Genomic DNA, 22,940 nt, shown 5'->3' with positions numbered 1-22,940 from the left:
CACTTCGAGAAAGAGACACCGGGGAGAACGAAGGGCGCTGCCCGACTGCTCATCGACAGTGACGTCACATTTCCATTGGTTAGAATGATTTGAGAAATCAACTGATATTTAGAATCTAAGAAAACTGTCCTTACTGCACATCAGAATATACAGTTTAATTATAGTTTCATTGCGAATAGCTGGAAGCAGAAAATACAACAATGGCTCGAATGTAGAAGGCTGGAAGGCGTTATTGACAGGGCTACGGATAGTGGCGTAGTCTTTGTTCTGTGACACATAATCAACGTGGCTTGAAACACAGACTCCGTTCTCTCTCCACAGATGCTGTCAGACCTGCTGAGATTGCCCAGCATTTTGTGTTTTTGTTCCAGATTGGTGCATCAACAAGAAGGAACTGTTACGATGTGGACAAGATGAGACTGTGTCCATCTTAAATTGGCTTGTTTATTGGAGCTAAAAGAGCATTTGTCGTCTCTGTGGCGCAATCGGTCAGCGCGTTCGGCTGTTAACTGAAACAATCCATGGACAATCTGGCTCATTTTAGCATGGCCAATACACCGAACGTTCACATCTTTGCACTGCGGGTGGGACCTCGAGCAGGTAGAGAAAACCGATGCAAATACCGGGAGAACGTCCAAATACCATAAGTTTGGGATGAATATCGGAATTGTTATGTATTATATATTACAGCCATTGCATTGTTATTTTTATGAGCCCGGTTAATTATCCTTGTTGCAGGAACATTATTATGGAACCAAAGTTAAGGTATCCAAACTTGTGTATCTACTAAATTTGTTTTTAGGGAGTCATAAACTGTGCGTCATGATAGATTCCAAACAGTTGATGACCAAGTACATCGACAGTTACAGACATGCTTCGCCGGTGACGTGTGGCGCCGTGATCGTCTCGTGGTTAGTGCTCTGCGTTGTGGCCGCAGCAATTTCGATTCAGAGTCACGGCAGCGATAATTTGATGAGTTTTTCGCAAATGAACTGATGAGGAATTCTCTGAGGAAAGGACTCTTTAAAACGGGCTCACATCTGAGTGCATGCTTCTGCTCCTGTTTGATGCTCCAGAATTCAAACGCTTGTGAATACGAGAATCTCTTCAGCTCCCAGTTTTTTATTTTATCTATTATCAGCAAGCATACTCCTCAGGTTCGTGTCTGGTTGGAAGTGAAAACAGTCTCTCTCAATTTGCTGCATCAGCTTCTTTGGCCATTCACCCAAAATGTTCAAGTGTCTCAAGTAAAGACCCACGGAACCTTCTGTATACGCGGAGAATATTCTTGGTCTGGATGGTCCCTCCATCTCCATGAATTTCCTGACTTCTGGCATGATGCAATGAAGAGGAGCGGGCAGGATTTTGGGAGATAATGCCAGTTGGCAATGGAGAAAATGGAAAAGAAGCGACACACGAAAATCAAGCACTAGTTTTGTGAATGTTGGGAAACACTTCGAGAAAGAGACACCGGGTAGAACGAAGGGCGCTGCCCGACTGCTCATCGACAGTGACGTCACATTTCCTTTGGTTAGAATGATTCGAGAAATCAACTGATATTTAGAATCTAAGAAAACTGTCCTTACTGCACATCAGAATATACAGTTTAATTATAGTTTCATTGCGAATATCTGGAAGCAGAAAATACAACAATGGCTCGAATGTAGAAGGCTGGAGGGCGTTATTGATAGGGCTACGGATAATGGCGTAGTCTTTGTTCTGTGACACATGATCAACGTGGCTTGAAACACAGACGCCGTTCTCTCTCCACAGATGCTGTCAGACCTGCTGAGATTGCCCAGCATTTTGTGTTTTTGTTCCAGATTGGTGCATCAACAAGAATGAGCTGTTACGATGTGGACAAGATGAGACTGTGTCCATCTTAAATTGGCTTGTTTATTGGTGCTAAACGAGCGTTGATCGTCTCTGTGGCGCAATCGGTCAGCGCGTTCGGCTGTTAACGGAAAGTTTGGTGGTTCGATCCCACCCAGCGACGTAGGGTTATCCCACCCCGGGTGAAGCGTATTTTACTTTGTCCCTCTGTGGGATCGAATCAACGCCTTGGTGCTTTTTATATTTCATGCCACGTTGATTTGATTTCTTTTCTCCGGTTCCAATATTAAACACGCCAAATGCTGACTTTCTGATTTTAAAAATTCAGTTCGCATCCAAAGAGTTAATGAATATCAATTTGAATTACCATAGAGAGACATTCACCCAATAGCAACAGTGTGATGAAAGGATCTTACATTTTTCTCTTTGGATCAAAGAGGGCGAGACGGCGAATGAGAGACGCTCCAAAGTTTAACTGGAATGCGGGCGGAGATGTTGAGTCGTAGAAATAGAGAGAAAGATGGATTGCACTGACAATATTCAGGAATGAGAGGAAAAGGACACAGGATGAAATGGTTTTTAAAATATCAGCAGGGGTCTTCGTGATCAAGCTCCTCCGTCGAATGCCAGTCACCTGGCACGTTGATCTTGGCCAATCCAGCGAAAGTGCTAGTCTATGGACAATCTGGCACACTTTAGCATGGCCAATCCACCGAACCTTCACATCTTTGGACTATGGGAGGGACCTCGAGCAGGCGGAGAAAACCGGTGCAGAGACGGGAGAAAGTCCAAATGCCATATATTTGGGCTGAATGTCGAAATTGTTATGTGTTATCAATTATGGCGGATCTTTTTATCAGCGTGGTTTAAAATGTATATATCCTCGTTGCAGGAATATTACTCTGGAACCAATGTTGAGGTATCCAAACTGTGTATCTACGAAACTTGTAATGAGAGAGTCATAATGTGTTAGCCATGATAGATTCCAAACAGTTGATGACCAAGTACATCGGCAGTCACAGTGCACCGAGGCGGTAACGTGTGGCGTCGTGATCGGAAAGTGGTTAGTACTTTGCGCTGTGGCTGCATCAACCTCGCTTCGACTCCGAGTCACGACAGCGGTAAGTTAATGTGCATCTCGGAAATGAACGAGTGCGGAATTCTCTGTATAAGGCCTCTTTAAAGCGGGTCACAACTGAGTTCATGTTTCTGCTCCTGTTAGAGGCTCCTGAATTCAAACTGTTGTGAATCCGAGAATCTCCTCAGATCACGGTTTTATATTTTAACTAGTATCATCTATCATACACCGCCGGGTCTTTTATTTTTGCAAGTGAAACAGTCTCTCTCAATTTGTTCCATCAGCCTCTTCGGCTATTCACCCAAAACTTTCAAGTGTCTCAACCAAATACCCACTGAACCTTCTTTATACGCGGAGAATAATCTTGGTCTCGATAGTCCCTCCATGGAAATGAATTTCCTGACATCTGGTCATGAAGCAGTGAGGAGTGGGCAGAATTTTGAGAAATAGAGCCACTTGGCAGTGGAGAAAAGGATACGAAGCAACACACGAAAATCAAGCACTAGGTTTGTGAATGTTGGGAAACACTTCGAGAAAGAGACACCGGGGAGAACGAAGGGCGCTTCCCGACTGATCGTCGACAGTCAAGACACATTTCCTTTGGTTAGAATGAGAAATCAACTGATATTTAGAAACTAAGAAAACTGTCCTAACTGCACATCAGAAAATACAGTTTTATTATAGTTTCACTGCGAATATCTGGAAGCAGAAAATACAAAAATGGCTCGAATGTCAAAGGCTGGAGGAGCGTTATTGACAGGGCTACGGATAATGGTGTAGTCTTTGTTCTGTAACACAAAGTCACCCTGTCGTGAACCTTAGACTCCGTTCTGACTTCTCAGATGCTGTAAAACCTGCCGAGATTGCCCAACCTTTTGTGTTTTTGTTCCAGATTTGTGCATGGACAATAATTTGCTCTTATGACGTGGCCAGGATGAGATTGTTTCCATCATAATTTGGAATGTTTATTCGAGCGAAGTGAGCAGTTGTCGTCTCTGTGGCGCAATCGGTTTGCGCCTTCGGCTTTTAACCGAAAGGTTGGTGATTCAATCCCACCCGGAGACGGAATGATATCCCTCCCAAGGATGAAATATTTTGTATACTTCGTCCCTCTGTGGGATCGAATCACCGCCTTGGTGCTTTTTATATTTCATGCCACGTTGATTTGATTTCTTTTCTCTGGTTCCAATATTAAACACGCCAAATGCTGCCTTTATGATTTTAAACAGTCAGTTCGCATCCAAAGGTTGAACCAATATGAATTTGAACCACCATGGAGAGACATTCAACTAACAGCAACAGTGGAACGAAAGGGGCCTAGATTTTTCTCTTTCGATCAAAGAGTGTGAGACTGCGAATGAGAGGCGCTCCAACGCGCAACTGGTATTTGGGCGGAGAAAGTCAATCGTGGAAATAGAGAGAGAGTTTGTTTGCACATGCAATATTCAAGAATGGGAGGAAAGGAATGCTGGGAGAAATGGTTTTTAAAAATCAGCAAGAGACAAAGAGACCAAGTTCCTCCATAGAATATCCGTAATCCGGCAAATTGATCACGGCCAATCCAGCGAAACTGTTAATCCATGGACAATCTGGCTCATTTTAGCATGGCCAATACACCGAACGTTCACATCTTTGCACTGCGGGAGGGACCTCGAGCAGGTAGAGAAAACCGATGCAGACACCGGGAGAACGTCCATATACCATAAGTTTGGGATGAATATCGGAATTGTTATGTATTATATATTATAGCCATTGCATTGTTATTTTTATGAGCCCGGTTAATTATCTTTGTTGCAGGAACATTATTATGGTACCAAAGTTAAGGCATCCAAACTTGTGTATCTACTAAAGTTGTTTTTAGGGAGTCATAAACTGTGCGTCATGATAGATTCCAAACAGTTGATGACCAAGTACATCGACAGTTACAGACATGCTTCACTGGTGACGTGTGGCGCTGTGATCGTCTCGTGGTTAGTGCTCTGCGTTGTGGCCTCAGCAATTTCGATTCAGAGTCACGGCAGCGATAATTTGATGAGTTTTTCGCAAATGAACTGATGAGGAATTCTCTGAGGAAAGGACTCTTTAAAACGGGCTCACATCTGAGTGCATGCTTCTGCTCCTGTTTGATGCTCCAGAATTCAAACGCTTGTGAATACGAGAATCTCTTCAGCTCCCAGTTTTTTATTTTAACTATTATCAGCAAGCATACTCCTCAGGTTCTTGTCTGGTTGGAAGTGAAAACAGTCTCTCTCAATTTGCTGTATCAGCTTCTTTGGCCATTCACCCAAAATGTTCAAGTGTCTGAAGTAAAGACCCACGGAATCTTCTGTCTCCGCGGAGAATATTCTTGGTCTCGATGGTCCCTCCATCTCCATGAATTTCCTGACACCTGTCATGATGCAATGAGGAGGAGCGGGCAGGATTTTGGGAGATAATGCCAGTTGGCAATGGAGAAAATGGAAAAGAACCGACACACGAAAATCAAGCACTAGTTTTGTGAATGTTGGGAAACACTTCGAGAAAGGGACACCGGGGAGAACTAAGGGCGCTGCCCGACTGCTCATCGACAGCGACGTCACATTTCCTTTGGATTGAATGTTTCGAGAAATCAACTGATATTTAGAAGCTAAGAAAACTGTCCTTACTGCACATCAGAAAATACAGTTTAATTATAGTTTCATTGCGAATATCTGGAAGCAGAAAATACAACAATGGCTCGAATGTAGAAGGCTGGAGGGCGTTATTGACAGGGCTACGGATAATGGCGTAGTCTTTGTTCTGTGAGACATAATCACCCTGGATTGAAACACAGACTCTCTCCAGAGATGCTGTCAGACCTGCTGAGATTGCCCAGCATTTTGTGTTTTTGTTCCAGATTGGTGCATCAACAAGAATGAGCTGTTGCGATGTGGACAAGATGAGACTGTGTCCATCTTAAACTGGCTTGTTTATTGGAGCTAAAAGAGCATTTGTTGTCTCTATAGCGCGTTCGGCCATTAACCGAAAGTTTTGTGGTTCGATCCCATCCAGAGACGAAGTGTTCTCCCACCCCGGGTGAAGCGTATTTTACTTTGTCCCTCTGTGGGATCGAATCACCGCCTTGGTGCTTTTTATATTTCATGCCACGGTGATTTGATTTATTTTCTCTGGTTCCAATATTAAACACGCCAAATGCTGTCTTTCCGATTTTAAAAAGTCAGTTCGCATCCAAAGGGTTAATGAATATGAATTTGAATTACCATAGAGAGACATTCACCCAATAGCAACTGTGGGATGAAAGGATCTGAGATTTTTCTCTTTGGATCAAAGAGGGCGGGACGGCGAATGAGAGACGCTCCAAAGTTCAACTGGTATGCGGGCGGAGATGTTGAGTCGTAGAAATAGAGAGAAAGTTGGTTTGCACTGACAATATTCAGGAATGAGAGGAAAGGGATACAGGATGAAATGGTTTTTAAAAAATCAGCAGGGGTCTTCGTGATCAAGCTCCTCTGTAAAATGCCAGTCACCTGGCACGTTGATCTTGGCCAATCCAGCGAAACTGCTATTCTATGGACAGTCTGGCACACTTTAGCATGGCCAATCCACCGAACCTTCACATCTTTGGACTATGGGAGGGACCTCGAGCAGGCGGAGAAAACCGATGCAGAGACGGGAGAACGTCCAAATGCCATATATTTGGGATGAATGTCGAAATTGTTATGTATTACCTATTATAGCGGTTCTTTTTTTCAGCGTCGGTTAAAATGTATATATCCTTGTTGCAGGAACATTACTCTGGAACCAATGTTGAGGTATCCAAACTGTGTATCTACGAAACTTGTAATGAGAGAGTCATAAAGTGTTGGCCACGATAGATTCCAAACAGCTGATGATCAAGTACATCGGCAGTCACTGTGCACCTCGGCGGCAACGTGTGGCGTCGTGATCGTGTAGTGGTTTGTACTTTGCGCTGTGGCTGCATCAACCTTCTTCGAATCCGAGTCACGACAGCGGTAAGTTAATGTGTATCTCGGAAATGAACGGGTGCGGAATTCTCTGTGTAAGGCCTCTTTAAAGCGGGTCACAACTGAGTGCATGTTTCTGCTCCTGTTAGAGGCTCCTGAATTCAAACTGTTGTGAATACGCGAATCTCCTCAGATCACGGTTTTATATTTTAACTATTATCATCTATCCTACTCCTCCGGGTCTTTTATTTTTGCAAGTGAAAACAGTCTCTCTCAATTTGTTACATCAGCTTCTTCGGCTATTCACCCAAAACTTTCAAGTGTCTCAACCAAATACCCACTGAACCTTCTATATACGCGGAGAATGATCTTGGTCTCGATAGTCCCTCCATGGAAATGAATTTCCTGACATCTGGTCATGAAGCAGTGAGGAGTGGGCAGAATTTTGAGAAATAGAGCCACTTGGCAGTGGAGAAAAGGATACGAAGCAACACACGAAAATCAAGCACTAGGTTTGTGAATGTTGGGAAACACTTCGAGAAAGAGACACCGGGGAGAACGAAGGGCGCTTCCCGACTGATCGTCGACAGTCAAGACACATTTCCTTTGGTTACAATGAGAAATCAACTGATATTTAGAAACTAAGAAAACTGTCCTAACTGCACATCAGAAAATACAGTTTTATTATAGTTTCACTGCGAATATCTGGAAGCAGAAATACAAAAATGGCTCGAATGTAAAAGTTTGGAGGCGCGTTATTGGCAGGGCTACGGATAATGGTGTAGTCTTTGTTCTGTAACAAAAAGTCACCCTGTCTTGAACCACAGACTCCGTTCTGACTTCTCAGATGCTGTAAGACCTGCCGAGATTGCCCAACCTTTTGTGTTTTTGTTCCAGATTTGTGCATGGACAATAATTTGCTCTTATGACGTGGCCAGGATGAGATTGTTTCCATCATAATTTGGCATGTTTATTCTAGCGATGTGAGCTATTGTCGTCTCTGTGGCGCAATCGGTTATCGCGTTCGGCTGTTAACCGAAAGGTTGGTGGTTCAATCCCACCCGGAGATGAAATGATATTCCTCCCGAGGATGAAATTTTTTGTATACTTCGTCCCTCTGTGGGATCGAATCACCGCCTTGGTGCTATTTATATTTCATGCCACATTGATTTGATTTCTTTCCTCCGGTTCCAATATTAAACAGGCCAAATGCTGACATTATGATTTTAAACAGTCATTTCACATCCAAAGAGCTAATCAATATTACTTTGAACTACCAGAGGGAGACATTTATCCCAATAGCAACAGTGAAACGATAGGGGCCTCGATTTTTCTCTTTGGTTCAAAGAGGGTGAGACGGCGATTGTGAGGCGTTCCATAGTGTAACTGGTATCTAGGCGAAATAGTTCAATCGTGGAAATAGAGAGAGAGTTTATTCGCACTGGCAATATTCAGGAATGAAAGGAAAAGGACAGAGGGTGAAACGGTTTCAAAAAAATCAGCAGTGAACGACGTGACGAAGTTCCTCCGTAGAATGCCGTAACCCGGCATGTTGATCTGGACCAATCCAGCGAAACTGCTGATGTATGGACAATCTGGCACACTTTAGCATGGCTAATCACCGAACCTTCACATCTTTGGATGTGGTAGGGACCAGGAACAGGCGGAGAAACTCGATACAGACACCGGGAGAACGTCCAGATACCATATGTTTGGGATAAATATCGAAATTGTTATGTATTGTGTATTACCAGAATGTTGCCTGGTATGGAGGGCATTAGCTATGAGGAGCGGTTGAATAAACTCGGTTTGTTCTCACTGGAACAAAGGAGGTTGAGGGGAGACCTGATAGAGGTATACAAAAGTATGAGGGGCATAGACAGAGTGGATAGTCAGAGGCTTTTCCCCAGGGTAGAGTGGTCAATTACTAGGGGGCACAGGGTTAAGGTGAGAGGGGCAAGGTTTAGAGTAGATGTACGATGCAAGTTTTTTACGCAGAGGGTAGAGGGTGCCTGGAACTCGCTACCGGAGGAGGTAGTGGAAGCAGGGACGATAGGGACATTTAAGGGGCATCTTGACAAATATATGAATAGGATGGGAATAGAAGGATACGGACCCAGGAAGTGTAGAAGATTGTAGTTTAGTCGGGCAGCATGGTCGGCACGGGCTTGGAGGGCCGAAGGGCCTGTTCCTGTGCTGTACATTTCTTTGTTCTTTGTTCTTTGTTATCTGCTACTCTGCACCTTTTTAGCCCATCTCAGGACCTCTTCTCTATCCTTAAGGCAGTAAAATCGCGCGATTACCGCCCTGGGTGGTTCTCCCGCTTTTGGTCTTCTCGCCGGAATCCGATTTGCCCACTCCACCTCCAAGGGGCCCGTAGGGGCCTCAGCACCCATCAGTGAGCTCAGCATCGTACTTGCGTACGCTCCACAGTCCACTCCTTCCACACCCTCAGGGAGACCCTGTATCCGAAGGTTCTTCCTTCGCGCTCCATTTTCTAGGGCCTCGATCCTTTCAGTACAATTTTTATGAAGTGCCTCGTGCGTCTGTGTCTTAACCGCCAGGCCCAGGATCTCGTCCTCAATATCTGTCACCTTCTGCTCCACCACGCGGAGCTCTGTCTCCTGGGTCTTTAGTGTCTCCTTGAGCCCCTCAATTGCCTGTAGCAACGGGGTCAGCACCTCCCTCTTCAGCAGCTCCGCGCACCGTCTCACAATTTCATCCTGCTCAGGCCCCCATGTCGCCTGCGCTTTCTCCCCCGCCATCTTGTACTTCTCTCTTTCTGACCCTTTGGTCGACGATTCCTCGCGCTGCAGCCGCCGCCGCCGGTTTTTTCTTCCTTCGTTTGGGGGTGGGGGGGTGGGGGGTGGAGACTCTCTTCCCACACACCCCACACCGGGTTGCGTCGTCAAAAAATTCCCCGTTGGGGCTCTTAAAAGAGCCAGAAGGTCCGTCGGAGCTGGAGCCGCCGAAACGTGCGGCTAGCTAGGCATCACCGCAACCGGAAGTCCCTTCAGTGGCCTTGATGAGATCTTTTCACAGTTGTTCCCTCTGCTGCTAGAATTCACCTTTGATACAGGCCCTCAGGTCAGCTTGCAGCTTTAAGCTTGCCCTTCCCCCGCCTGGATGCTGGAAGAGGCCCTGTTTATCCTGCAGTTGCAGCCAAATCCTTTACTGTTTCTGCTGTGTCTGGCACCCAAGAGACATACCGTTCCTGGGGGACACTGTCGGGGGAATATTGCAGCCTTCTTCCCACACCGGGAAATGTCAAACAAATGCCGTGGGGGCCCTGCAAAAGAGCCCAAAAGTCCGTTCCAAGCAGGAGCTACCGAATATGCGACCTAGCTCTGCATAGCCGCACCCGGAAGTCTCAATGGCCACTAAACATGACAGTCAGTTAAAATTTGCAGATGGAAAGGGAAACGTACAGTTGGATCATATTGATGAGGATATTGAGAAAAACCGTCAAAGTCGAAGGCTTGGCGTGGATCGATTAAATATGTCCAAGCTTTTCCAAGGTTTGACGAGAAGGAAGTGCAAGCTTTTTTCATTTCATTTGACAAGGTAGCTAAACAAATGAAATGGCCACAGGACATGTGGGTATTGCTGATTCAAACAAAGCTGGGAGGTAGAGTTAGTGAAGTCTTCGCATCATTACCGGTGGAGTTATCTGGGACGTATGAGGAGGTGAAAACATCTATCTTGGGTGCATCTGAACTAATGCCAGAAGTCTACAGACAAAGGTTTAGAAATTTAAGGAAAGCATTTGGGCAAACATACATGGAGTTTGAAAGGCTCAAACAGAGTAATTTTGGTAGGTGGATGAGGGGTTTGAAAATAGACCAAACGTATGAAGCTCTCAGAGAAATTATAATTTTAGAGGAGTTTAAAAATTCAATTCCTGATGTTATGAGAACTCATAAGAACATAAGAACTAGGAGCAGGAGTAGGCCATCTGGCACCTCGAGCCTGCTCCACCATTCAATGAGATCATGGCTGATCTTTTGTGGACTGAGCTCCACTTTCCTGCCCGAACACCATAACCCTTAATCCCTTTATTCATCAAAAAACTATCTATCTTTATCTTAAAAACATTTAATGAAGGAGCCTCTACTGCTTCACTGGGCAAGGGATTCCATAGATTCACAACCCTTTGGGTGACGACGTTCCTCTGAAACTCAGTCCTAAATCTACTTCCCCTTATTTTGAGGCTATGCCCCCTAGTTCTGCTTTCACCCGCCAGTGGAAACAACCTGCCCGCATCTATCCTATCTATTCCCTTCATAATCTTATATGTTTCTATAAGATCCCCACCTCATCCTTCTAAATTCCAACGAGTACAGTCCCAGTCTACTCAACCTCGCCTCGTAATCCAACCCCTTCAGGTCTGGGATTAACCTAGTGAATCTCCTCTGCACACCCTCCAGTGCCAGTACGTCCTTTCTCAAGTAAGGAGGCCAAAACTGAACACAGTACTCCAGGTGTGGCCTCACTAACACCTTATACAATTGCAGCAGAGCCTCCCTATTCTTAAACTCCATCCCTCTAGCAATGAAGCACAAAATTCCATTTGCCTTCTTAATCACCTGTTGCACCTGAAAACCAACATTTTGCGACTCATGCACTAGCACACCCAGGTCACTCTGCACAGCAGCATGTTTTAATATTTTATCATTTAAATAATAATCCCTTTTGCTGTTATTCCTACCAAAATGGATAACCTCACATTTGTCAACATTGTATTCCATCTGCCAGACCCTACCTCATTCACTTAGCCTCATGTTGGAGAGCAGAGGGTTAAAACTGCGAGATTAGCAGCAGAAATGGCAGGTGATTATGAATTAGGTCATAAATCAAAGCTTGGTTTCCGACATCAGTTTCAGCCTGTGAGGGATAGAAATTGGGACATGAGAAATGCTCAAGTGGTAAAGGTAAAGGTGATCTGATGGGAGGTAATAAGGAGAGTTAAAATTAAAAAGATTTTAAAAGATTAACAAGGAAATTCAGGAGGATGGAAAAGAAATGAAAAGTTTAAATGTTTTCACTGTAATAAACTAGGCCATGTAAAGTCACAGTGTTGGTGATTGAACTTGGAAGGCTGATGTGGTAAAACAGAAGAGGACCAGGTGGAGGATGAGGCGCATATTTTTAGTTCAGGAATATTGGCGGAGATACAACAGAAAGATATGGAAATAAAACGGATGTATCAGAAAGCATACACGGAAGAGGATTCTGAATGTATACCAGAGCGTTATTACCGCAAAAGTAATGTCTTGATGTGAAAATGGAGACCTTTACATATGCAGGCGGATGAAAAGTGTGCAGAAGTTCATCAAGTAGTATTGCCGGTAGGGTGTAGAAAGGATGTGTTGCGAGTTGCAAATAAGGTACCAGTGGGAGGTCTTTTGGGGCAATGGAAAACTCAAGTTAAAATCCAAAAACATTTTTATTTGCCTGGACTACATAAAGATGTAGTTAAATGTTGTCAATCATGTCACACATGTCAAGTGACAGGGAAACCTCAAGTGGTGATAAAACCAGCGCCCTTAATACCATTCCAGCATTTGAGGAACCTTTTACCAAGGTCCTAATTGATTGCATCGAACCGCTTCCGAAAACAAAAAGTGGGAATCAATGTCTTTTGACTACAATGGATGCGTCCACTAGGTTTCCAGAGGCCATTCCAGTACGTAATGTTACAGCTAAAAGGATTGTGGAGGAATTAATTAAATACTTTACTGGACATGGACTACCCACGGAGATACTATCGGATCATGGATCAAATTTTATCTCGAGGTTATTCAAAGAAGTTTTGAATAGCTTAGGAATAAAATAATTTAAATCAACTGCCTACCATCCAGAATCGCAGGGAGCGTTAGAAAGGTGGCATCAGACATTAAAGACAATGTTGAGGGCTTATTGTCAAGATTATCCAGGGGATTGCGATAAAGGAATTCCATTCATCTGTTTGCAATTAGGGATGCAACTAATGAGTCAACATAATTTAGTCCTTTTGAACTTTTGGTCATGAGGTAAGAGGACCACTTAAATTGATTAAGGAAAAATTGGTGAGGGAGATATCGGAAAATAGATTTTTGGATTGCCTTTCAAATTTTAGGGAACGATTAAATAGAGCAGGTGAATTGGCTAGACAGCATTTAAAAGTTGCACAAAATGTGATTAAATGGGTAGCGGGCAAGAAATCCAAAGTTTGTTGTTTTGCCAGTGGAGAAACTGTTTGAGTATTGTTCCCCGTGGTAGGTGAACCTTTAAAAGTTAGGTTTTGTGGAACTTATCAAATTGAGAGGTAATTAAGTGAGGTGAATTATGTGGCAAAAATACCAGATAGAAGGAAGAATCACCGAGTGTATCACGTGAATATGCTTAAAAGTTACTTTGAAAGGGGAGGAGAGAAAAAGGAGGAGGTTTTAATGATTCAACTCAAAGTATCGAACCACATCCAGATGACTGTAAATTTCACATACCTCAAATTAAATTGGAAAATGAGGATGTTCTTAAAAATTGGGATAAATTGTTGAGTTATCTTCCAGGGGAAAAACGAACTGACCTGAAAGAGTTATTGATATCACATGGACAAGTTTGCGGAGATAAATTGCGAAGTACTGACTGTGAGATGTGGCAGGTCCGGGAGGCTTCCAGTGTCCCGGATGGCTTCATCTGCAGAAAGTGCACCCAACTGCAGCTCCTAACAGACCGCATGGTTCGGTTGGAGCAGCAATTGGATGCACTTAGGAGCATGCAGGTGGCGGAAAGCGTCATAGATCGCAGTTATGTAAGTGTGGTCACACCCAAGGTGCAGGCAGAGAAATGGGTGACCACCAGAAAGGGCAGGCAGTCAGTGCAGGAATCCCCTGTGGTTGTCCCCCTCTCGAACAGATATACCCCTTTGGATACTGTCGGGGGGGATAGCCTATCAGGGGAAAACAGCAGCAGCCAGAGCAGTGGCACCACGGCTGGCTCTGATGTTCAGAAGGGAGGGTCAAAGCGCAGAAGAGTAATAGTTATAGGGGACTCTATAGTCAGGGGCACAGATAGGCGCTTCTGTGGACGTGAAAGAGACTCCAGGATGGTATGTTGCCTCCCTGGTGCCAGGGTCCAGGATGTCTCCGAACGGGTAGAGGGAATCCTGAAGGGGGAGGGCAAACAGGCAGAGGTCGTTGTACATATTGGTACTAACGACATAGGCAGGAAGGGGCATGAGGTCCTGCAGCAGGAGTTCAGGGAGCTAGGCAGAAAGTTAAAAGACAGGACCTCGAGGGTTGTAATCTCGGGATTACTCCCTGTGCCACGTGCCAGTGAGGCTAGAAATAGGAAGATAAAGCAGACAAACACGTGGCTAAACAGCTGGTGTAGGAGGGAGGGTTTCTGTTATCTGGACCACTGGGAGCTCTTCCGGGGCAGGTGTGACCTGTATAAGATGGACGGGTTGCATCTAAACCGGAGAGGCATAAATATCCTGGCCGCGAGGTTTGCTAGTGTCACACGGGAGGGTTTAAACTAGTATGGCAGGGGGGTGGGCACGGGAGCAATAGGTCAGAAGGTGAGAGCATTGAGGGAGAACTAGGGAATAGGGACAGTGTGGCTCTGAGGCAGCGCAGACGGGGAGAAGTTGCTGAACACAGCGGGTCTGGTGGCCTGAAGTGCATATGTTTTAATGCAAGGAGCATTACGGGTAAGGCAGATGAACTTAGAGCTTGGATTACTACTTGGAACTATGATGTTGTTGCCATTACAGAGACCTGGTTGAGGGAAGGGCAGGATTGGCAGCTAAACGTTCCAGGATTTAGATGTTTCAGGCGGGATAGAGGGGGATGTAAAAGGGGAGGCGGAGTTGCGCTACTTGTTCAGGAGAGTATCACAGCTATACAGCGAGAGGACACCTCAGAGGGCAGTGAGGCTATATGGGTAGAGATCAGGAATAAGAAGGGTGCAGTCACAATGTTGGGGGTATACTACAGGCCTCCCAACAGCCAACGGGAGATAGAGGAGCAGATAGGTAGACAGATTTTGGAAAAGAGTAAAAACAACAGGGTTGTGGTGATGGGAGACTTCAACTTCCCCAATATTGACTGGGACTCACTTAGTGCCAGGGGCTTAGACGGGGCAGAGTTTGTAAGTAGCATCCAGGAGGGCTTCTTAAAACAATATGTAAACAGTCCAACTAGGGAAGGGGCGGTACTGGACCTGGTATTGGGGAGTGAGCCCGGCCAGGTGGTAGATGTTTCAGTAGGGGAGCATTTCGGTAACAGTGACCACAATTCAGTAAGTTTTAAAGTACTGGTGGACAAGGATAAGAGTGGTCCGAGGATGAATGTGCTAAATTGGGGGAAGGCTAATTATAACAATATTAGGCGGGAACTGAAGAACATAGATTGGGGGCGGATGTTTGAGGGCAAATCAACATCTGACATGTGGGAGGCTTTCAAGTGTCAGTTGAAAGGAATACAGGACAGGCATGTTCCTGTGAGGAAGAAAGATAAATACGGCAATTTTCGGGAACCTTGGATGACGAGTGATATTGTAGGCCTCGTCAAAAAGAAAAAGGAGGCATTTGTCAGGGCTAAAAGGCTGGGAACAGACGAAGCCTGTGTGGCATATAAGGAAAGTAGGAAGGAACTTAAGCAAGGAGTCAGGAGGGCTAGAAGGGGTCATGAAAAGGCATTGGCAAATAGGGTTAAGGAAAATCCCAAGGCTTTTTACACTTATATAAAAAGTAAGAGGGTAGCCAGGGAAAGGGTTGGCCCACTGAAGGATAGGCAAGGGAATCTATGTGTGGAGCCAGAGGAAATGGGCGAGGTACTAAATGAATACTTTGCATCAGTATTCACCAAAGAGAAGGAATTGGTAGATGTTGAGTCTGGAGAAGGGGGTGTAGATAGCCTGGGTCACATTGTGATCCAAAAAGACGAGGTGTTGGGTGTCTTAAAAAATATTAAGGTAGATAAGTCCCCAGGGCCGGATGGGATCTACCCCAGAATACTGAAGGAGGCTGGAGAGGAAATTGCTGAGGCCTTGACAGAAATCTTTGGATCCTCGCTGTCTTCAGGGGATGTCCCGGAGGACTGGAGAATAGCCAATGTTGTTCCTCTGTTTAAGAAGGGTGGCAGGGATAATCCCGGGAACTACAGGCCGGTGAGCCTTACTTCAGTGGTAGGGAAATTACTGGAGAGAATTCTTCGAGACAGGATCTACTCCCATTTGGAAGCAAATGGACGTATTAGTGAGAGGCAGCACGGTTTTGTGAAGGGGAGGTCGTGTCTCACTAACTTGATAGAGTTTTTCGAGGAGGTCACTAAGATGATTGATGCAGGTAGGGCAGTAGATGTTGTCTATATGGACTTCAGTAAGGCCTTTGACAAGGTCCCTCATGGTAGACTAGTACAAAAGGTGAAGTCACACGGGATCAGGGGTGAACTGGCAAGGTGGATACAGAACTGGCTAGGCCATAGAAGGCAGAGGGTAGCAATGGAGGGATGCTTTTCTAATTGGAGGGCTGTGACCAGTGGTGTTCCACAGGGATCAGTGCTGGGACCTTTGCTCTTTGTAGTATATATAAATGATTTGGAGGAAAATGTAACTGGTCTGATTAGTAAGTTTGCAGACGACACAAAGGTTGGTGGAATTGCGGATAGCGATGAGGACTGTCTGAGGATACAGCAGGATTTAGATTGTCTGGAGACTTGGGCGGAGAGATGGCAGATGGAGTTTAACCTGGACAAATGTGAGGTAATGCATTTTGGAAGGGCTAATGCAGGTAGGGAATATACAGTGAATGGTAGAACCCTCAAGAGTATTGAAAGTCAAAGAGATCTAGGAGTACAGGTCCACAGATCACTGAAAGGGGCTACACAGGTGGAGAAGGTAGTCAAGAAGGCATACGGCATGCTTGCCTTCATTGGCCGGGGCATTGAGTATAAGAATTGGCAAGTCATGTTGCAGCTGTATAGAACCTTAGTTAGGCCACACTTGGAGTATAGTGTTCAATTCTGGTCGCCACACTACCAGAAGGATGTGGAGGCTTTAGAGAGGGTGCAGAAGAGATTTACCAGAATGTTGCCTGGTATGGAGGGCATAAGCTATGAGGAGCGATTGAATAAACTCGGTTTGTTCTCACTGGAACGAAGGAGGTTGAGGGGCGACCTGATAGAGGTATACAAAATTATGAGGGGCATAGACAGAGTGGATAGTCAGAGGCTTTTCCCCAGGGTAGAGGGGTCAATTACTAGGGGGCATAGGTTTAAGGTGAGAGGGGCAAAGTTTAGAGTAGATGTACGAGGCAAGTTTTTTACGCAGAGGGTAGTGGGTGCCTGGAACTCACTACCGGAGGAGGTAGTGGAGGCAGGGACGATAGGGACATTTAAGGGGCATCTTGACAAATATATGAATAGGATGGGAATAGAAGGATACGGACCCAGGAAGTGTAGAAGATTGTAGTTTAGTCGGGCAGTATGGTCGGCACGGGCTTGGAGGGCCGAAGGGCCTGTTCCTGTGCTGTACATTTCTTTGTTCTTTGTTCTTTGTACTAAAATAGCTATACATGATGTAGATGTGGGAAATGCTATTCCAATCAAACAACATCCATATGGACTTAACCCTTTACAATTGGCACAGATTAACAAAGAGAGTGAGAGTGTGCTTAATGATGGCACAAACGAAGTGGGTTGCAGCCAATGTAGCTCACCCATAGTGATGGTACCAAAGCCAGGCGGTACCCAACGGTTATGTGTGGACTATGGAAAGGTTAATGCAGTTAGAGGAACGGACTCTGATCCTATCCCACGTTTGGAGGATTGCATTGAGAAAGTGGGCCAATCAGTGCTTATTTCTAAATTGGATTTACTTAAACGTTGCGGGCATGTACCTTTACCCGAAAGGGCGAAGGAGATTTCAGCTTTTGTGACTCCAGGTGGTATATACCAATTCAAAGTTATGCCATTTGGCAGGAAAAACGCACCAGTCACATTTCAACGGTTAACAGGATTACCCAATTGTGCGGTATACATCGATGATCTGTTAATTTTCAGCTAGTCATGGAAAGAACATTTAACACATCTGATAGGGTTATTCGATCAACTTCAGGAGGCGGGTTTGATAATAAGCCTAGCCAAAAGTGAATTTGTCACTTTCCTTGGCCATACAATCGGACAGGGTCGAACGGTCCCACGGGATGTGAAAACGAAAGTCATTGGGGAGTTTCCGATACCCTCGGCACGACGGGAAATAATGCGATTTCTTGGTATGAGTGGATTTTACCAGAAATTTTTACCCAATTTTAGCAGTGTGGTCGCACCACTGACTGACTTACTCAAGACGCGTCACAAATTCCATTGGACAGCGGAGTGTCAACAGGCATTTCACGGCCTGAATGCGGTGTTAACCACTGCTTCTGTGTTAGCCATCCCAAATTACACCAAAGCATTCAAAGTGGCGGTTGATGCGAGTGATGTGGGTGTAGGTGCGATGCTTCTACAGAACGACGACGAAGCGCTCGAGCGGCCTTTTGGTTATTTTTCAAAGAAATTGAATTCTCCCCAGAAAAGGTATTCCACGATTGAGAAGGCGATTTTGAGTTTGGTGCTGGCTTTGTAACATTTTCACATTTACGTAACTAGCAATCCATCTCACACCGTTATATATACTGATCATAATCCGTTTGCAATTTTGGGAGCGATTCCAGAACAACAATGCAAGGCTGTTTCGCTGGAGTTTACTGTTACAGACATTTCATTTAAAAATATTCGATGTGGCAGGACGAGCAAACGTGATAGCTGATGCTCTGTCACGAATGTGATGAACGGAAGCAATTTAAGTAGGAGGAAGATGAAGGGAAAAAATGTACTATATTATTGTACCTGTTTGCGTGTGTTGTTCATTTGAAACGAAACGTTTATTTACTGTGTGCAATTCTTAAAGGATGGTGAAAGGGTGAAAAATGAAACCATCTTGAAGTTACGGTTGCGGTTTTTCTCTTGGGAGGGGGAGGTGTCACGTGAGAGTAAGCTTTAATCAATGGGTCTTTAAGAAATGTACCTTTGAGAAATTGAGCTGTTCATGTTACAGGAGTGGTGTCACAGTGTGGGTGGAGCTGAGCTTCACTTCTGCTTTATTTAGTTTCAGTTTGAGAAAGAGCTTGGATGTGTCTGTGGGCTGCACTGCTGTTGATCTCTGACATGAAGGACCATCTCTTAGTCATTTGGTGAATTCAGAATAATTATAAATGTTTTCAGTCTTGAAGGTAAACCCTAATATGCTCCTGTTTGGAGGGTTGTTAAGTCTTTTGAATGTTAAAAGGAAAGCATACAGATCACTTAGTGTTGTATTCTTTGGCGGTATATTTGATTTACTGGTTGCTAAAATATTAACTGTTTGTTTTAAGAAGGTTGATCTGAGTTCATAGAATAAACATTGTTTAGTTTTAAAAAAACACTTTTTTTCTGCTTTTCCATACCTGTAGAGTGAACCGTGTGCTCCCCATACCACAATCTACTAAAAGTTGTGGGTCAGGTGAACTCCATGATGCACTTTGGGTTTCTCTAAACCCTAGCCCATAGCAATTTAAATGTATTTGCTGACATCTGGTCATGGTGCAATGAGGAGGAGTGGGCAAACTTTTGGGAAATAGAGCTAGTTGGCAGTGGAGAAAACGGAAATGAAGCGACACGTGAAAATCAAGCACCAGTTTTGTGAGGGAAACACTTCGAGAAACAAATCCGGGGAGAACGAAGGGCGCTCCCCGACTGATCAAAGACAGTCAAGACACATTTACGTTGTTTCGATTGAGTCGAGAATTAACTGATATTTAGAAACTAAGAAAACTGTCCTGACTGCACATCATTAAATACAGATTAATATTGGTTTCATTGCGAATATCTGGAAGCAGAAAATACGACAATGGCTCGAATGTGGAAGGTTGGAGGCGCGTTATTGACAGGGCAACGGGTCATGGTTCAGTCTTCGTTCTGTGACACACAGTCACCCTTCCTTGAAACATAGACTGCATTCTCTCTCCACAGCTGCTGTCAGACCTGCTGAGATTACCCAGCCATTTGTGTTTTTGTTCCAGATTGGTGCATCAGCCATAATTCGCTATTATGATGTGGACAAGATTAGACTGTTTCCATCATAATTTGGCATGTTTATTCGAATATGAGGCAGCGGTTGTCGTCTCCGTTGCCCAATCGGTTAGCGCGTTCGTCTGGTAACTGAAACGTTGTTGGATCGATTCCACCCACAGCCGAAGTTCTGTCGCACCCCTGATGAAGCGTTTTCTATACTTCCTCTCTCTGTGGGATCGAATCACCCATCTTGGGTTTTTTTTTTTGTACTTCTTGCCATGTTGGTTTGATTTAATTCCTCAGGTTCCAATATTAAACACGCCAAATGCTGTCATTCTGATTTTAAACAGTCAGTTCACACCCAAGGAGTGAATCAATATTAATTTGAATTCCGATAGACAGACATTCACCCGAATAGCAATAGTGGGACGAAAGGGGCCGTGGCTTTTCTCTTTGGATCAATGAGGGTGAGAAGGCGAAATAGAGGCGCCCCAAAGTGCAAATGGTATGAGGGCGGTGAAGTTCAATCGTGGAAATAAAGAGAGAGTGTTTTTCCCAAATGAACGGATGAGGAATACTCGGTGTAAAGGCCTTTTTTAAACTGGTTCGCAACTGTGTACATGCTTCTGCTCTTTTTTGATGCACCAGAATTTAAACTGTTGTGAACACGAGAATCACGGAAGAGGGGGAGGAGTTGGTGGGCGAATTAAAAGGAAAGTGGGAAGAAGAGCTAGGGGAGGAGATAGAGGAGGGTATGTGGGCTGATGCCCTATGCAGGGTAAATTCCTCTTCCTCGTTCGCCAGGCTTAGCCTGATTCAATTCAAAGTGCTACATAGAGCACACATAACGGGAGAAAGACTGAGCAGGTTCTTTGGAGTGGAGGACAAGTGTGGGATGTGCGGCGGAAGCCGGTCAAACCACAAACATATGTTTTGGTCGTGCCCGGCACTGAAGGGGTATTGGAAGGGAGTGACGGGAGTGATTTCCAAGGTGGTGAAGGCCCGGGTTAAACCAGGCTGGGGGCTAGCTCTATTTGGAGTTGCGGATGAGCCCGGCGTAGAATTCTACTCATGTGGAAGGAGGCGAAACCCTCCGGACTGGAGGCCTGGGTAAACGATATGGCGGGGTTCATAAAACTGGAGCGGATAAAGTTTGCCCTGAGAGGATCGGCTCAAGGGTTCACCAGGCGGTGGCAGCCATTCCTCGACTACCTAGGGGAACGTTAGAGGGAAGACAGATGACCAGCAGCAGCATCCCAGGGGGGAGGGGGGGGGGTGGAAGTTTTAGTTTATGTTAAACGATTAGATGACAATGTTGATTAGTCATTTGTTTATTGTTAAACTTTCTTTACTGTTATGTTTGATCTGTAAAGGGAAAAAATTTTGATCGAAAAAATGTTCAATAAAACATATTTAAAAAAACAAAAAAACACGAGAATCACCTCAGCTCCCCGTTTTATACTTTAGCTATTATCATCAATAATACTCATCCGGTTCATGTCTTTTTGGAAGTGAAAACTGCCTCTCTCAATTAGCTGCAACAGCTTCTTCTGCTATTCACCCCGAATTTTGAAGTGTCTCAACCAAATACCCACTGAATCTGCTGTCCACGAGGAGAATAATTTTGGTCTCGATGGTCTCTCCATATAATTGAATTTCCTGACATCGGAGCATGATGCAATGAGGAGGAGAGGGCAGAATTTTGGAAAATAGAGCCAGATGGCAGTGGAGAAAACGGAAACGAAGCGACACACGAAAATCAAGCACCAGTTTTGCGAATGTTGGGAAATACCTCGAGAAACAAAATCCGGGGGCAACGAAGGGTGCTGTGCGACTGACCAGAGACAGTCAAGACACATTTGCCTTGTTTCGAATGATTGGAGAATTTAACTGATATTTAGGAACTAAGAAAACTGTCCCTACTGCACATCATGAAATACAGATTTATATTGATTTCATTGCGAATATCTAGAAGCAGAAATAACGACAATGGCTCTAATGTGGAAGGCTGGAGGCGCGTTTTTGACAGGTCTCCGGATAATGGTGCAGTCTTCGTTCTGTAACTGGTGTTGTCTTTATTCTGTGACACAAAGTCACCCTGGCTTGAAACACAGACTGTGTTATCTCTCCACAGATGCTGTCGGACCTGCTAAGATTGTCCAGCCTTTTGTGTTTTTGTTCCAGATTGGTGCATCAACACTCATTTGCTATTGTAATGTGGATCAGATGAGACTGTTTCCATCATAATTTGGCATGTCTATTCGAGGAAAAGCTAGCAGTTGTCGTCTCCGTGGCGCAATCGTGGTGTTAGCCGAAAGGTTGGTGGTTTGTTCCCACCCAGAGACGAAGAGTTGTCCCACCCCTGTATGAAAAGCACCCCTGCTTTTTATTCTTCATGCCACATTGATTTGATTTATTTCCTCCTGTCCCAGTATAAAACACGCCAAATGCTATAATTCTGATTTTAAACAGTAAGATCATCCCCAAAGAGTAAATCAATATTAATTTGAACTACGATAGACAGACATTCATCTCAATAGCAACAGTGGGACGAACGGGGCCTAGATTTTTCTCTTTCGATCAAAGAGGGTTAGACGGCGAATGACAGGCGTTCCAAAGTGCAGAATGAGAGGAAAGGGATGCAGGATTAAATGGTTCAAAATAATCAGCATGGGACGCCATGTCCAAGATCCCCCACAGTATACCCAGAACCCGGCATGTTGATCATGGCCAATCCAGCTAAACTGCTAACCTCTGGACAATCTGGCACACTTTAGCATGACCAATCCACCGAACCTTCACGTCTTTGGACTGTGGAAGGGACTTCGAGCAGGAGGAGAAAACCGATGCAGACACCGGGAGAACGTCCGAATTCCATATGTTTGGGATGAATATCGAAATTGTTTTGTATTATATATTATAGCGGTTGCATGATTATTTTTATGAGCCTCGGTTAAAGTGCATAAATCCTTGTTGCAGGAACATTATTATAGAACCGTATTTAATGCA

At 44.7% G+C, this 22,940-nt stretch overlaps 2 non-coding genes across 2 annotated transcripts; both read left to right on the top strand.

Moving 5' to 3' along the window:
• Positions 1 to 1,922: 1,922 nt before the first annotated feature.
• On the top strand, positions 1,923 to 1,996 carry trnan-guu (transfer RNA asparagine (anticodon GUU)). The gene has a single exon. It is a non-coding gene; the product is annotated as a tRNA-Asn (tRNA).
• Positions 1,997 to 7,851: 5,855 nt separating this feature from the next.
• On the top strand, positions 7,852 to 7,925 carry trnan-guu (transfer RNA asparagine (anticodon GUU)). Its single transcript has one exon. It is a non-coding gene; the product is annotated as a tRNA-Asn (tRNA).
• The last annotated feature ends 15,015 nt before the right edge of the window (positions 7,926 to 22,940 follow it).

The sequence above is a fragment of the Scyliorhinus torazame genome, chromosome 14, assembly GCF_047496885.1.
Source record: "Scyliorhinus torazame isolate Kashiwa2021f chromosome 14, sScyTor2.1, whole genome shotgun sequence".
NCBI classification, from domain to species: Eukaryota; Metazoa; Chordata; class Chondrichthyes; order Carcharhiniformes; family Scyliorhinidae; genus Scyliorhinus; species Scyliorhinus torazame.
Note: the sequence above shows the minus strand (reverse complement) of the source record. Positions and strands in the feature narration are given on the sequence as shown.